Consider the following 18611-nt stretch of genomic DNA (forward strand, 5'->3'; position numbering starts at 1 on the left):
CAAAAAAAAAAAAACGACGCAGCCAACAAGAGGGCGGGATGGGGCCATGGCTCCCCCATGATGTAAAAAGTTCTCAAACTAACCCAATAGTACTGTGTGGATTTAATGAATTTAATCTCTAAACTTTTATGTATAGCCCCATCCAATGCTTTACCTGTTTCATTGGCCTCCCTTTAACAAAATTCCTAGCTCTATCCGTGGGTACATCATAAATATTTCAGCATCCACCGTTTTCTGAGAATTTGTTGCAACTTTATTCAAACACAATAACCCCTACATGTACAATTATTGTGATCAAAGATTAAAAATAAACTAGAGAGTAACTCCTATAGCTAACAGTTACAACGAAATCTCTCAAAATTTCTTTCTCCGCTTTAATAACTTTGGAAGATGAAATTCTTCCAAGACTTCAATAAAGACATTGCAATTCGACGGGAACAATGACACACCGCCACTCATACAACTACACAGGTTTGATTACCAATAAAGGTTTAAGATAGACCCTTGATTTACCCATTGAAAAGAAGGAAAACCATGAACGATGAACAGACTTGAGCTAAAGATGACCCCCTAGAAGTGTAGGTTTTCAAGATCTTTACCATAATGCTAAACCCTAAACTCACAATAGTCATATACTGATCCTCCTATTCATTTACTTCAACCATTTTCCAAGCACATCATATCACTTTTAAGGCAAATGATAGTTTTTTTAACAATCAAGGACAGTAGGAGAGGCTCCTATTGACATATAAATATCACATTACCCAGTACAATCTATCCATCCTCATCATGCAAGCATGCCAGGGGTCCCTTACCAACAGGGGAGGGGGGCTCATAGCAGCTTCACATGGTGTCGGGGGTTGGGTGCGACATATGCCAATGGATGGCTTATCATAGTGGGAGCGAGTAGAACGTCGCCGGTGCCTGGAAGCGGGATGAGGCGTAGACACGAACGCCGGCGTACTTTACCCAGGTACGGGGCTCTCCTAGGAGATAACACCCCTAGTCCTGCTCTGCGGGGTCTCCGCATGATCACTAAGGTACAAGTGATACAAAGGTGCTCCTTGAGCTGTATGCTAGAGGTAGGAGAAGGCAAGGCCAGCTCTCTCCTGCTCTAGGGGAGTGGCTAGTTCTAATGGAGTGGGAACCCTTTGCATGGGTGCCCTGGGGGGGGGGGGTTATATAGGCCTACCCCCCCAGGGGCACAATGGTAATCTTGCTGGGCGCTGGGCCCGGCAGTCAGTGTCTTCGGCCTCCGGCTCCTCCGCTGACTACTGGGGCCTGCTGCCTGGTGGGCCCTGCCGACTGGTCTGGTACGGAGCCGACATGCCGCTCCCGCCGCTGGCGGGTCTGGTCGGTGGCTGCTCACTGTAGTCGTGCTGCTAATGACGCGGGCTTGGTCAGCTCAGTGTGGCTACAGTCCCGCCGCCTGGCGGGAGATCACTGTAGCCACACCCGGTCTCATCAAGTTAATGGCGCACTTGCTTCGAGGGAAGGGACGGCCGCCTGCTGGAGGCTGGCCTTCCCTAGGTCCGACTGGTTCGGCATCCGCCGTCTTCCGAGGTGTCACTGCCCGATAGGGCCCGCAGCCTGCGGGTCGTACCGACAGTTCGTCGTGGGAAACAGGGCTCCGCCTGTCTGGAGTGACGTCAGGGGGAAATGGCAACACTGCCACGTCGTGCGGAGATCTCCGCCTGTACGGGGCACTGTGGCCACGCCAAGCCCAAGATTCGGGGGTGAGGGGCTTCACTGTAGCCACGCCCTATCTCGTCCTCTTGATGGGGGCACAAACTCTAAGGGCGCCGAGCGGCCGCCCGCTCGACGCCGTCCTCTCTAGAGGCCGGCTGACTGGAGCCGGCCGCTCGTGGTGCCGCCTGCAGGTGGTTGGCCGTCCTCTGGTGGCCCGCCGTTGAGCTAGCCGGCCCCTGGAGGGCGGAGCATCAGCTTGGGACTCTGCGGGGCGAAGTCGGCCCAAAGTCTTGACAAGTTCAGGGACTCGGGTGAGGCTACCCATGGCCCATTACTCCGACACATGGAGTATGAGTCCCACACACCATCACAAGTTCTTATGAGATAGTTTGTCACAAAGTTTTCTTAAAACTCCACTTGGGAGGGTTTAACCCTATGCACTAAAAGGGACAAGTCTGGTTTTAGCCTCCTCTTCTAGGATGGAAGTGAGTGTGGGATCCCTCTGAAGATTTTGTCATTACGTTCTTCCCATATCCCCATTGTCGGATTACGGGTTCCACAAACCCTTGAAGGTTCGAACTCTGGGGTGCGTGCGGAATCTCAACCTACCCAGCCTGCCTACTGGAAGTCCTCCTAGGCCTAGCGCGTCGAGCTCAAGACAAAGAGACATAGCAGTTTATCCTGGTTCGGGCCACCTTGCGGTGTAATACCCTACTCCAGTGTTTTTGGTGGATTGCCTCAAAGGGATAAGGATGAACTAGTACAGTGGATGAACTGGCCTCAGGAGGTGAGGTGTTCTTGAGCTCAAGGGAGTTGGTGAGGTGGTCGGATGAGAATGGATCTCTTCCCCCCGATGTGAACTAGATGCCTCTCTATGGTGGTGGCTAAGTCCTATTTATAGTGGCTTGATCCTCTTCCCAAACGTTGGCGGGAAGGGATCCCACAACAACCAGATTTGAAAGGGGACAAGTAGTACATCCTATCCTGACTATAGTGGTCTTCGCCTGCGAAAAGCCTCTGGTCGTGACGCTGCGGTGGGCTCGGTGATGACCTCTGTCCTGCCGTCCTGGCGGTCTTGGTCTTGTTGCACCAGAATGGAAACCTTTGACTGATTCCTCGGGACTCCGCGCCTGTGGCTTGCCTCCCTTACACCAAAGAGGAAACTGGCGCTCTGCGCCCACTGGCGCCGGCCTGGCCTTGGTCGTCATGGCTCATGTCAGTTGAGCCTCGTGAGGTGCACCTTGCATAGAACTCTCCGCCCCTCGAGAGCCAGCCTGAGGAGGCCGATCCCTTAGGGGGTCTTGGTGTCGTATGCCTCGCGAGGCTTCGCCCCTCGCGAGGGTCTTGAGTCGTTGATGCTGAAGCTGGGTCGTACCAGGCCATCGATGGATCCATGCAGTGGGCCGCAGGCAGGCAAGTCTGGATACCCCCATATCCAGAACGCCGAGAATAGCCCCCGGGCCCAAGGCGCGCTCGGACTTGGCTTCCATGCGAAGCCAAAGGGAAAGTGTGGAGCACCGCGGGCCCTAACCGCCCGCGGCCTTGATGATGCATGGCGATTGATGGGACGTGGGCGTCTCCACTTCCCCACGCTGCCTCGGCAACTGTTTTCGTCTGACAAAAGGGTTGCCATCTGCTGCCGTGCTTTCATTGCATTCCCTTTGTCTTGCTCCAGATACCCTTCTCCCAACGCCGAAAGAACTCACTGGATCTGCCAATTCTCTCCTCCAATGGCTGCTGAGAAGACCAAGGCTCCAGCCCCGGCTGCCGGCCCCGCCTGGTACGAGCCGGTGCTGACCGCGCCCTCTGTCACCGAGGAGAAGCTCCAGACCGTACTTCTCCTGAAGGCGAGCGAGGACAACGAGTGGGGGGATACTACACTCCAGGTCGCCGCCGCCACACCGAAACCCGCGAACAGTACCTTCTATGTTGGGGAACATAGTAATTTCAAAAAAATTCCTACGCACACACAAGATCATGGTGATGGCATAGAAACGAGAGGGGAGAGTGTAGTCCACGTACCCTCGTAGACCGTAAGCGGAAGCGTTATGACAACGCGGTTGATGTAGTCGTACGTCTTCAGATTCGCCCGATCCAAGCACCGAACGTACGTCACCTCCGTGTTCAGCACACGTTCAGCTCAATGACGTTCCCCGGGCTCCAATCCAGCAAAGCGTCGGGGATGAGTTCCGTCAGCACGACGGCATGGTGACGATGAATGCTGACGGCATGGTGACGATGATGATGTTCTACTGGTGCAGGGCTTCGCCTAAACTCCGCGACGATATGACCGAGGTGGAATATGGTGGAGGGGGGCACCGCACACGGCTAAGGAACGATCCGTAGATCAACTTGTGTGTTCTAGGGGTGCCCCCCTCCCCTGTATATAAAGGGGGAGAGGAGGAGGGGTCCGGCCAAGGGGAGAGGCGCGCCCTAGGGGGGCAATCCTACTCCAAGTAGGTTTGGCCCCCCTTTTCCTATTAGGAGTAGGAGAGGGAAGGAAGAGAGGGGAGGGAAGAAGGAAAGGGGGGCCGGCCCCCCTCCCAATTCGGATTGGGCTTGGGGGGGGGGCGCCCCCTCCTTTGCTCCTTCTCCCTCCTTTCCACTAAGGCCCAATAAGGCCCATATACTTACCGGGGGGTTCCGGTAACCTCCCGGAGCTCCGGTATTGTCCCAATCTCATCCGGAACCTTTCCGGTATCCAAATATATCCGTCCAATATATCAATCTTTATGTCTCGACCATTTCGAGACTCCTCGTCATGTCCGTGATCACATCCGGGACTCCGAACAAACTTCGGTACATCAAAAACTTATAAACTCATAATAAAATTGTCATCGTAACGTTAAGCGTGCGGACCCTATGAGTTCGAGAACTATGTAGACATGACCTAGAACTGTTCTCGATCAATAACCAATAGTGGAACCTGGATGTTCATATTGGCTCCTACATATTCTATGAAGATCTTTATCGGTCAAACCGCATAACAACATACGTTGTTCCCTTTGTCATCAGTATGTTACTTGCCCGAGATTCGATCGTCGGTATCCAATACCTAGTTCAATCTCGTTACCGGCAAGTCTCTTTACTCGTTCCGTAATACTTCATCCCGTAACTAACTCATTAGTTACAATGCTTGCAAGGCTTAAGTGATGTGTATTACCGAGAGGGCCCAGAGATACCTCTCCGACAATCGGAGTGACAAAACCTAATCTCGAATTACGCCAACCCAACATGTACCTTCGGAGACACCTGTAGAGCACCTTTATAATCACCCAGTCACGTTGTGACGTTTGGTAGCACACAAAGTGTTCCTCCGGTAAACGGGAGTTGCATAATCTCATAGTCATAAGAACATGTATAAGTCATGAAGAAAGCAATAGCAACATACTAAACGATCAAGTGCTAAGTTAACGGAATGGGTCAAGTCAATCACATCATTCTCCTAATGATGTGATCCCGTTAATCAAATGACAACTCATGTCTATGGTTAGGAAACATAACCACCTTTAATTAACGAGCTAGTCAAGTAGAGGCATACTAGTGATACTCTGTTTGTCTATGTATTCACACATGTATTATGTTTCCGGTTAATACAATTCTAGCATGAATAATAAATATATATCATGAAATAAGGAAATAAATAATAACTTTATTATTGCCTCTAGGGCATATTTCCTTCAGTCTCCCACTTGCACTAGAGTCAATAATCTAGTCCACATCACCATGTGATTTAACACCAATAGTTCACATCACCATGTGATTAACACCCATAGTTCACATCGTCATGTGATCAACACCTAAAGGATTTACTAGAGTCAATAATCTAGTTCACATCGCTATGTGATTAATACCCAAAGAGTACTAAGGTATGATCATGTTTTGCTTGTGAGAGAAGTTTAGTCAACGGGTCTGTCACATTCAGAGCCGTATGTATTTTGCAGATATTCTATGTCTACAATGCTCTGCATGGAGCTACTCTAGCTAATTGCTCCCACTTTCAATATGTATCCAGATTAAGACTTAGAGTCATCTGGATCAGTGCCAAAAACTTGTATCGACGTAACCCTTTACGACGAACCTTTTTTTCACCTCCATAATCGAGAAACATATCCTTATTCCACTAAGGATAATTTTGACCAATGTCCAGTGATCTACTCCTAGATCACTATTCTACTCTCTTGCCAAACCATGGCAGAGTATACAATAGGTCTGGTCTATAGCATGCATACTTTTATAGAACCTATGATTGATGCATAGGGAATGACTTTCATTCTCTTTCTATTTTCTGCTATGGTCGGGATTTGAGTCTTACTCAATTTCATACCTTTGCAACACAGGCAAGAACTCTTTCTTTGACTGTTCCATTTTGAACTACTTCAAAATCTTGTCAAGGTATGTACTCATTGAAAATCTTATCAAGCGTCTTGATCTATCTCAATAGATCTTGATGCTCAATATTTAAGTAGCTTTACTGAAGTCTTTCTTTTAAAGAACTTCTTTCAAACACTCCTTTATGCTTTGTAGAATAATTCTACATTATTTTCGATCAACAATATGTCATTCACATATACTTATCAGAAATGTTGTAGTACTCCCACTCACTTTCTTGTAAATATAGGATTCTCCGTAAGTCTGTACAAAACTATATGCTTTGATCAACTTATCAAAGCGTATATTCTAACTCTGAGATGCTTGCACCAGTCCATAGATGTATTGCTGGAGCTTGCATATTTTTTTAGCACCTTTAGGATTGACAAAACCTTCTGGTTGCATCATATACAACTCTTCTTTAAGAAAACCATTAAGGAATGCAGTTTCGATATCCATTTGCCAGATTTCATAAATTGTGGCAATTGCTAACATGATTCGGACAGACTTAAGCATCGCTACAGTTGAGAAAATCTCATTGTAGTCAACACCTTGAACTTGTCAAAAAAATCCTTTTGCGACAAGTCGAGCTATGTAGATAGTAACACTACTATCAATGTCTGTCTTCCTCTTGAAGATCCATTTATTTCTTATGGCTTGCCGATCAGCGGACAAGTCCACCAAAGTCCACACTTTGTTCTCATACATGGATCCTATCTCAGATTTCATGGCCTCCAGCCATTTCGCGGAATCTGGGCTCATCATCGCTTCCTCATAGTTCGTAGGTTTATCATGGTCTAGTAACATGACTTTCAGAACAGGATTACCATACCACACTGGTGCGGACCGTTCTCTAGAAGACCTACGAGGTTCTATAGTAACTTGATCTGAAGTTTCATGATCATCATCATTAGCTTCCTCACTAATTGGTGTAGGAATCACTGGAACTGATTTCAGTGATGAACTATTTTCCAATTCTGGAGAAGGTACAATTACCTCATCTAGTTCTACTTTCCTCCCACTGACTTCTTTCGAGAGAAACTCCTTCTCTAGAAAGGATCCATTTTTAGCAATGAATAACTTGCCTTCGGATCTGTGATAGAAGGTGTACCCAACAATTTCCTTTGGGTATTCTATGAAGACGCACTTCTCCGATTTGGGTTTGAGCTTATCAGGATGAAACTTTTTCACATAAGCATCGCAACCCCAAACTTTAAGAAACGACAACTTGGGTTTCTTGCTAAACCACAGTTCATATGGTGTCGTCTCAACGGATTTAGATGGTGCCCTTTTAACGTGAATGTAGCTGTCTATAATGCATAACCCCAAAACAATAGTGGTAAATCAGTAGGAGACATCATAGATCGCACCATATCCAGTAAAGTGCGGTTACGACATTCGGACACACCATAACGTTGTGGTGTTCCAGGTGGCGTGAGCTGTGAAACTATTCCACATTGTTTTAATTGAAGACCAAACTCGTAACTCAAATATTCGTCTCCGCGATTAGATTGCAGAAACTTTATTTTCTTGTTACGATGATTTTTCCACTTCACTCTGAAATTCTTTGAACCTTTCAACTATTTCAGACTTATGTTTCATCAAGTAGATATACCCATATCTGCTCAAATCATCTGTGAAGGTCAGAAAATAACGATACCCGCCACGATCATTAATACTCATTGGTCTGCATACATCAGTATGTATTATTTCCAACAAGTTTGTTGCTCGTTCCATTGTTCCGAAGAACGGAGTTTTAGTCATTTTGCCCATGAGGCATGGTTCGCAAGTATCAAGTGATTCATAATCAAGTGATTCCAAAATCCCATCAGCATGGAGTTTCTTCATGCACTTTACACCAATATGACCTAAACAGCAGTGCCACAAATAAGTTGCACTATCATTATTAACTTTGCATCTTTTGGCATCAATATTATGAATATGTGTATCACTACGATCGAGATCCAACAAACTATTTTCATTGAGTGTATAACCGTCGAAGGTTTTATTCATTTAAACAGAATAACAATTATTCTTTAACTTCAAATGAATAATCGTATTGCAATAAACATGATCTTATCATATTTATGCTCAACGCAAACACCAAATAACATTTATTTAGGTTTAACACTAATCCCGAAAGTATAGGGAGTGTGCGATGATGATCATATCAATCTTGGAACTACTTCCAACACTCATCGTCACTTCCCCTTCAACTAGTCTCTGTTTATTCTGTAACTTCTGTTTTGAGTTACTAATCTTAACAACCGAACAAGTATCAAATACTCAGGGGCTACTATAAACACTAGTAAGGTACACATCAATAATCTGTATATCAAATATACCCTTGTTCACATTGCCACCCTTCTTATCTACCAAATATTCAGGGCATTTCTGCTTCTAGTGACCATTTCTTTTGTAGTAGAAGCACTCAGTTTCAGGCTTTGGTCCAGCTTTGGGCTTCTTCGCGGGAGTGACAACTTGTTTGCCATTCTACTTGAAGTTTCCCTTTCTTTCCCTTTGCCCTTTTCTTGAAACTAGTGGTCTTGTCAATCATCAACACTTGATACTCTTTCTTGATTTCTACCTTCGTCGATTTCAACATCACGAAGAGCTCGGGAATCGTTTTCATAATCCCTTGCATACTATAGTTCATCACGAAGTTCTAGTAACTTAGTGATGATGACTAGAGAATTCTGTCAATCACTATCTTATCTGGAAGATTAACTCCCACTTGATTCAAGCGATTGAAGTACCCAGACAATCTGAGCACATGCTCATTAGTTGGGCGATTCTCCTCCATCTTTTAGCTATAGAACTTGTTGGAGACTTAATATCTCTCAACTCAGGTATTTGCTTTAAATATTAACTTCAATTCCTGGAACATCTCATATGGTCCATGACGTTCAAAACATCTTTGAAGTCCCAATTCTAAGCCGTTAAGCATGGTGCACTAAACTATCAAGTAGTCATCATATTGAGCTAGCCAAACGTTCATAACGTCTGCGTTTGCTCCTGCAATAGGTCTGTCACCTAGCGGTGCATTAAGGACATAATTCTTCTGTGCAGCAATGAGGATAAACCTCAGATCATGGATCCAATCCGCATCATTGCTACTAACATCTTTCAACACAATTTTCTCTAGGAACATATCAAAATAAACATATGAAAGAAACAGCGCAAGCTATTGATCTACAACATAATTTGCAAAATACTATCAGGTACTAAGTTCATGATAAATTTAAGTTCAATTAATCAAATTACTTAAGAACTCCCACTTAGACAGACATCTCTCTAGTCATCTAAGTGATCACGTGATCCAAATCAACTAAACCATAACCGATCATCACGTGATATGGAGTAGTTTTCAATGGTGAACATCACTATGTTGATCATATCTACTATATGATTCACGCTCAACCTTTCGGTCTCCGTGTTCTGAGGCCATATCTGCGTATGCTAGGCTCGTCAAGTTTAACCTGAGTATTCCACGTGTGCAAAACTGGCTTGCACCCGTTGTAGATGGACGTAGAGCTTATCACACCCGATCATCACGTGGTGTCTGGGCACGACGAACTTTGGCAACGGTGCATACTCAGGGAGAACACTTCTTGATAATTAGTGAGAGATCATCTTAAAATGCTACCGTCAATGAAAGCAAGATAAGATGCATAAAAGATAAACATCACATGCAGTCAATATAAGTGATATGATATGGCCATCATCATCTTGTGCTTGTGATCTCCATCTCCGAAGCACCGTCGTGATCACCATCATCACCGGCGCGACACCCTGATCTCCATTGTAGCATCATTGTCGTTACGCCATCTATTGCTTCTACGACTATCGCTACCGCTTAGTGATAAAGTAAAGCAATTACAGGGCGTTTGCATTTCATACAATAAAGCGACAACCATATGGCTCCTGCCAGTTGCCGATAACTTCGGTTACAAAACATGATCATCTCATACAAAATATAGCGTCACGTCTTGACCATATCACATCACAACATGCCCTGCAAAAACAAGTTAGACGTCCTCTACTTTGTTGTTGCAAGTTTTACGTGGCCGCTACGGGCTGAGAAAGAACCGTTTTTACCTACGCATCAAAACCACAACGATAGTTCGTCAAGTTAGTGTTGTTTTAACCTTCGCAAGGACCAGGTGTAGCCACACTCGGTTCAACTAAAGTTGGAGAAACTGACACCCGCCAGCCACCTATGTGCAAAGCACGTCGGTAGAACCAGTCTCGTGTAAGCGTATGCGTAATGTCGGTCCGGGCCGCTTCATCCAACAATACCGCCAAACCAAAGTATGACATGCTGGTAAGCAGTATGACTTGTATCGCCCACAACTCACTTGTGTTCTACTCGTGCATATAACGTCAACGCATAAAACCTAGGCTTGGATGCCACTGTTGGGGAATGTAGTAATTTCAAAAAATTTCCTACGCACACACAAGATCATGGTGATGGCATAGCAACGAGAGGGGAGAGTGTAGTCCACGTACCCTCGTAGACCGTAAGCGGAAGCGTTATGACAACGTGGTTGATGTAGTCGTACATCTTCACGATTCGACCGATCCAAGCACCGAACGTACGGCACCTCCGTGTTCAGCACACGTTCAGCTCGATGACGTTCCCCGGGCTCCAATCCAGCAAAGCATCGGGGATGAGTTCCGTCAGCACGACGGCGTGGTGACGATGATGATGTTCTACCGGCGCAGGGCTTCGCCTAAACTCCGCGACGATATGACCGAGGTGGAATATGGTGGAGGGGGGCACCGCACACGGCTAAGGAACGATCCGTAGATCAACTTGTGTGTTCTAGGGGTGCCCCCCTCCCCTGTATATAAAGGGGGAGAGGAGGAGGGGGCCAGCCAAGGGGAGAGTCGCGCCCTAGGGGGGGGCAATCCTACTCCAAGTAGGTTTGGCCCCCCTTTTCCTATTAGGAGTAGGAGAGGGAAGGAAGAGAGGGGAGGGAAGAAGGAAAGGGGGGCCCGACCCCCCTCCCAATTCAGATTGGGCTTGGGGGGGCGTTCCCCCTCCTTTGCTTCTTCTCCCTCCTTTCCACTAAGGCCTAATAAGGCCCATATACTTACCGGGGGGTTCCGGTAACCTCCCGGAGCTCCGGTATAGTCCCAATCTCATCCGGAACCTTTCCGGTATCCAAATATATCCGTCCAATATATCAATCTTTATGTCTCGACCATTTCGAGACTCCTCGTCATGTCCGTGATCACATCCGGGACTCCGAACAAACTTCGGTACATCAAAAACTTATAAACTCATAATAAAATTGTCATCGTAACGTTAAGCGTGCGGACCCTACGGGTTCGAGAACTATGTAGACATGACCTAGAACTGTTCTCGATCAATAACCAATAGTGGAACCTGGATGTTCATATTGGCTCCTACATATTCTACGAAGATCTTTATCGGTCAAACCGCATAACAACATATGTTGTTCCCTTTGTCATCGGTATGTTACTTGCCCGAGATTCGATCGTCGGTATCCAATACCTAGTTCAATCTCGTTACTGGCAAGTCTCTTTACTCGTTCCGTAATACTTCATCCCGTAACTAACTCATTAGTTACAATGCTTGCAAGGCTTAAGTGATGTGTATTACCGAGAGGGCCCAGAGATACCTCTCCGACAATCGGAGTGACAAAACCTAATCTCGAATTACGCCAACCCAACATGTACCTTCGGAGACACCTGTAGAGCACCTTTATAATCACCCAGTTACGTTGTGACGTTTGGTAGCACACAAAGTGTTCCTCCGGTAAACGGGAGTTGCATAATCTCATAGTCATAGGAACATGTATAAGTCATGAAGAAAGCAATAGCAACATACTAAATGATCAAGTGCTAAGCTAACGGAAGTTGTCAAGTCAATCACATCATTCTCCTAATGATGTGATCCCGTTAATCAAATGACAACTCATGTCTATGGTTAGGAAACATAACCACCTTTAATTAACGAGCTAGTCAAGTAGAGGCATACTAGTGATACTCTGTTTGTCTATGTATTCACACATGTATTATGTTTCCGGTTAATACAATTCTAGCATGAATAATAAACATTTATCATGAAATAAGGAAATAAATAATAACTTTATTATTGCCTCTAGGGCATATTTCCTTCATTCTATCCTTTCTTCCTGCACAACATCTGTTTGGGACTGGTGCCCCCATTCTCTCGCTTCTTCTACGTTTTCTCCACCATTACGGCCTCCATGCGCTCCACATTCATCCTAATTCCATCCTCCTCCTGTCCATCTTTGCCTTATACTGCGAGGCGTTCGTGGGGGTGATGCCCTCCGTCGTCATGCTCCGCCACTTCTTCTTCCTCCGCATGACTGGCGACAGGCCCGCAAGGTGCATCGGATTTGTTGCGGCTAGGGGCGGCAACGCAATCTCCCGCGCTGGGAAGAAGGTGGAGGACGCCCTGAAGAGGTGGATCCTAATGGACGCCATTTAGAGGTGGGTCCTAATGGACGCCAAGTGCTCACGTGACCTGCTGGAGCTGCCGACCGAGCTCCCCTCCTCTGAGAATGGGTGGCTTTCTGAGAAGATCACCGACCCTTCCCTGAAGCCATTGATGAAGAAGATGGAGGACGACCTGAAGAATGAGAAGATGACGGGGGCCATGATCATCAAGGAGTTCCTGATGCACCTCCTAGCGCCACTCTAGGACCGTTCCCGCCCCTTGTAGAAGGTTGGGGGCACTCATGACAAGATCCGCCTGCGCCAAGATGCCCTTCCTGAGGAGGAGCTGAGCAAGGTGTCGCTTTTCTTGACTGGAAAGGATCCGAGCGGTCCTCCGGAGGAATGGCTCCTGCTATACCACTGAGTCGATGGAGAGGAGATTGCCGCCGCCATGCCAGTCTTCGAGGAGTTCGGGCCCGTGCAGACGGGGCCTCCCCCACCGCCCGCCTCCTTGGTGACCTTGTCCTCCGGCGACCATTCCTCTCAGGCCACCAAGGAGGAGGGCAAGGGGGAATCCTCTACCCCGAGGCAGAGGGAGCTCCTCCGTAACTTCCCTGACGATGATGACGATGACGCGCCTCCGGTGGTGGAGCTGGCTTGCCCCTCTGGGGTAACCACGAGATCCGGGGTGGCCTCTTCGAAGCAGCCCAAGCGATCGGCCGTGAAGAAGGGCAGGACTGTGCTGATCCCTCCGGGCAGTACCCCGCCTTCGCCAGCGACTGATAACCCACAAGTATAGGGGATCGCAACAGTTTTTGAGGGTAGAGTATTCAAACCAAATTTATTGATTTGACACCAGGGGAGCCAAAGAATATTCTCAAGTATTAGCAATTGAGTTGTCAATTCAACCACACCTGGATAACTTAGTATCTGCAGCAAAGTATTTAGTAGCAAAGTAGTATGGAAGTAACGGTAACAGCGGCAAAAGTAATAGTAGCAGTTTTGTAGTACTTATAACAGTAACAACGGTAAAGTAAATAAGCAAAGCACAATATGTGAAAAGCTCGTAGGCATTGGATCAGTGATGGATAATTATGTCGGATGCGATTCCTCATGTAATAGTTATAACATAGGGTGACACAGAACTAGCTCCAATTCATCAATGTAATGTAGGCATGTATTCCGAATATAGTCATATGTGCTTATGGAAAAGAACTTGCATGACATCTTTTGTCCTACCCTCCCGTGGCAGCAGGGTCCTAATGGAAACTAAGGGATATTAAGGCCTCCTTTTAATAGAGTACCAGACCAAAGTATTATCACATGGTGAATACATGAACTCCTCAAACTACGGTCATCACCGAGAAGTATCCCGATTATTGTCACTTCGGGGTTGTTGGATCATAACACATAATAGGTGACTATAGACTTGCAAGATAGGATCAAGAACTCACATATATTCATGAAGACATAATAGGTTCAGATCTGAAATCATGGCACTCGGGCCCTAGTGACAAGCATTAAGCATAGCAAAGTCATAGCAACATCAATCTCAGAACATAGTGGATACTAGGGATCAAACCCTAACAAAACTAACTTGATTACATGGTAAATCTCATCCAAACCATCACCGTCAAGCAGGCCTACGATGGAATTACTCACGCACGGCGGTGAGCATTGTGAAATTGGTGATGGAGGATGGTTGATGATGACGACAGCGACGAATCCCCCTCTCCGGAGCCCCGAACGGACTCTAGATCAGGCTTCCCGAGAGAGATTAGGGCTTGGCGGCGGCTCCGTATTGTAAAACGCGATGAAACTTTCTCCCTGATTTTTCTCTCCGCGAAAGCTAATATATGGAGTTGGAGTTGAGGTCGGTGGATGTTCAGGGGGCCCAGGAGGCAGGGGCGCGCCCAGGGGGAGGGGGCGCGCCTCCCACCCTCATGGACAGGGTGTGGCCCCCCTGACGCTATTTCTTTCGCCAGTATTTTTTATTAATTCTGAAAAGTTGCTCCGTGGATTTTCAGGTCATTCCGAGAACTTTTATTTCTGCACGAAAATAACAGCATGGCAGTTCTGCTGAAAACAACGTCAGTCCAGGTTAGTTTCATTCAAATCATGCAAGTTAGAGTCCAAAACAAGGGCAAAAGTGTTTGGAAAAGTAGATACAACGGAGACGTCAGTAGGAAGAGGAAATTCAAAACCTCCAATAATAATAGTTGGACTTTTTCCAATAGAATTGATGCTATGAACTTGAGGTTGTTTCCTCGGAAAGTGTACCGTATGCTCATTACCATTAACATGAAAAGTGAAATTGCCTTTGTTGCAATCAATAACAGCCCCTATAGTATTCAGAAAGGGTCTACCAAGGATAATCGACATAGTATCGTCCTTGCGAATATCAAGAATAACGAAGTCCGTTAAGATAGTGACATTTGCAACCACAACAGGCACATCCTCACAAATACCGACAGGTCTAGCAGTTGATTTATCGGCCATTTGCAAAGAGATTTCAGTAGGTGTCAATTTATTCAATTCAAGTCTATGATATAAAGAGAGGGGCATAACACTAACACCGGCTCCAAGATCACATAAAGCAGTTTTAACATAATTTCTTTTAATGGAGCATGGTATAGTTGGTACTCCTGGATCTCCAAGTTTCTTAGGTATTCCACCCTTAAAAGTATAATTAGCAAGCATGGTGGAAATTTCAGCTTACGGTATCTTTCTTTTATTTGTAATAATATCTTTCATGTACTTAGCATACGGATTCACTTTAAGCATATCAGTTAAGCGCATACGTAAGAAGATAGGTCTAATCATTTTAGCAAAGCGCTCAAAATCCTCATCATCCTTCTTCTTGGATGGTTTAGGAGGAAAGGGCATGGGTTTCTGAACCCATGGTTCTCTTTCTTTGCCGTGCTTGCTAGCAACAAAGTCTCTCTTGTCATAACATTGATACTTTGATTGTGGGTTATCAAGATCAACAGCAGGTTCAATCTCAACATCATTGTTATTGCTAGGTTGAGCATCAACATGAAATTATCATTAACATTATCATTAGGTTCATATTCATCACCCGATTGTGTTTCAGCATCAGAAATAGAAATATCATTGGGATTCTCAGGTGTGTCTACAACAGGTTCACTAGAAGCATGCAAAGTCCTATCATTTTTCTTTTTCTTCTTTTTAGAAGGACTAGGTGCATCTACATTATTTCTCTGAGAATCTTGCTCAATTCTCTAGGGTGGCCTTCAGGATACAAAGGTTCCTGAGTCATTTTACCGGTTCTAGTAGCCACTCTAACAACAAAGTCATGTTTATTATTTAATTCATCAAGCAAATCACTTTGAGCTTTAAGTACTTGTTCTGCTTGAGTGGTAACCATAGAAGCATATTTACTAATGAGTTTAAGTTCACCTTTAACTCTAGCCATATAATCACTCAAGCGTCCAATCATGTAAGCATTACTCTTTAATTCTCTACCAATATAAGCATTGAAGTTTTCTTGTCTAGCCATAAATTCATCAAATTCATCCAAACATTGTCTAGGAAACTTAGTAGACGGGATTTCAACTTTGTCATACATATAGAGAGAATTTACCTTTACTACCTGTGTTGGGTTATCAAGACAATATGTTTCTTCAATAGGTGGTATATTAAGACCATGTATTTCTTGAACAGGAGGTAAATTCTTAACATCTTCAGCTTTAATATCTTTTTCTTTCATAGATTTCTTTGCCTCTTGCATATCTTCAGGACTGAGAAATAGAACACCCCTCTTCTTCGGAGTTGGTTTGGGAATAGGCTCAGGAGTTGGCTCAATTGGATCAGGAAGAGTCCAATTATTTTCATTAGTCAACATATTATTCAATAACAATTCAGCTTGGTCGACTGTTCTTTCCTTGAAAACACAACCAGCACAACTATCCAAGTGGTCCTTGGAAGCATCAGTTAGCCCATTATAAAAGATATCAAGTATTTCATTTTTCTTAAGAGGATGATCAGGCAAAGCATTAAGCAATCGGAGAAGCCTCCCCCAAGCTTGTGGGAGACACTTTTCTTCAATTTGCACAAAATTATATATTTCCCTTAAGGCAGCTTGTTTCTTATGTGCAGGGAAATACTTAGCAGAGAAGTAATAAATCATATCCCGGGGACTACACACACAACCAGGATCAAGAGAATTAAACCAAGTTTTAGCATCACCCTTTAATGAGAACGGAAATATCTTAAGGATATATTAGTAGCGAGAATTATCATCATTAGTGAACAGGGTGGCTATATCATTCAATTTAGTAAGATGTGCCACAACAGTTTCAGATTCATTGCCATAAAATGGATCAGATTCAACCAAAGTAATTATCTCAGGATCGATAGAGAATTCATAATCCTTATCAGTAACAAAGATAGGTGAAGTAGCAAAAGCAGGGTCATATTTCATTCTAGCATTTAGAAATTTCTGTTTAAGTTTAATTAATAACTTCTTAAGATCAGATCTATCATTGCAAGCAAGAATATCTCTAGTAGTTTCTTCATCCATAACATAACCCTCGGGAACAATAGGCAATTCATAGTTAGGGGGAGAACCTTCATCATCACTATCTTCAATAATATCAGTTTCAAGAATTTCATTCTCTCTAGCCCTAGCAAGTTGTTCATCAAGAAATTCACCTAATGGCATAGTAGTTTCAAGCACAGAAGTAGTTTCATCATAAGTATCATGCATAGTAGAAGTGGCATCATCAATAACATGCGACATATCAGAATTAATAGCAGAAGTAGGTGTAGGTGTCGCAAGCTTACTCATAACAGAAGGAGAATCTAGTGCAGAGCTGGATGGCAGTTCCTTACCTCCCCTCATAGTCGAGGGATAAATCTTAGTTCTTTCGTCTTTCAAGTTCCTCATAGTGACCAGCAGATATAAATCCCAAGTGACTCAAAGAATAGAGCTATGCTCCCGGCAACGGCGCCAGAAAATAGTCTTGATAACCCACAAGTATAGAGGATCGCAACAGTTTTTGAGGGTAGAGTATTCAACCCAAATTTATTGATTCGACACAAGGGGAGCCAAAGAATATTCTCAAGTATTAGCAGTTGAGTTGTCAATTCAACCAGACCTGGATAACCTAGTATCTGCAGCAAAGTATTTAGTAGCAAAGTAGTATGGAAGTAACGGTAATAGTGGCAAAAGTAACAGTAGCAGTTTTGTAGTAACTGTAACAGTAGCAACAGTATAGTAAATAAGCAAAGCACAATATGTGAAAAGCTCGTAGGCATTGGATCAATGATGGATAATTATGTCGGATGCGATTCCTCATGTAATAGCTATAACATAGGGTGACACAGAACTAGCTCCAATTCATCAATGCAATGTAGGCATGTATTCCGAATATAGTCATACGTGCTTATGGAAAAGAACTTGCATGACATCTTTTGTCCTACCCTCCCGTGGCAGCGGGGTTCTAATGGAAACTAAGGGATATTAAGGCCTCCTTTTAATAGAGTACCGGACCAAAGCATTAACACATAGTCAATACATGAACTCCTCAAACTACGGTCATCACCTAGAAGTATCCCAATTATTGTCACTTCGGGGTTGTTGGATCATAACACATAATAGGTGACTATAGACTTGCAAGATAGGATCAAGAACTCACATATATTCATGAAAACATAATAGGTTCAGATCTGAAATCATGGCACTCGGGCCCTAGTGACAAGCATTAAGCATAGCAAAGTCATAGCAATATCAATCTCAGAACATAGTGGATACTAGGGATCAAGCCCTAACAAAACTAACTTGATTACATGGTGAATCTCATCCAATCCATCACTGTCCAGCAAGCCTACGATGGAGTTACTCACGCACGGCGGTGAGCATCATGAAATTGGTGATGGAGGATGGTTAATGATGACGACGACAGCGAATCCCCCTCTCTAGAGCCCCGAACGGACTTCAGATCAGCCCTCTCGAGAGAGATTAGGGCTTGGCGGCGGCTCCATATCGTAAAATGCGATGAAACTTTCTCCCTGATTTTTTTCTCCGCGAAAGCAAATATATGGAGTTGGAGTTGAGGTCCGTGGATGTTCAGGGGGGCCACGAGGCAGGGGGCGCG

The sequence above is a fragment of the Triticum dicoccoides genome, chromosome 1B (genome assembly GCF_002162155.2).
Source record: "Triticum dicoccoides isolate Atlit2015 ecotype Zavitan chromosome 1B, WEW_v2.0, whole genome shotgun sequence".
NCBI lineage: Eukaryota > Viridiplantae > Streptophyta > Magnoliopsida > Poales > Poaceae > Triticum > Triticum dicoccoides.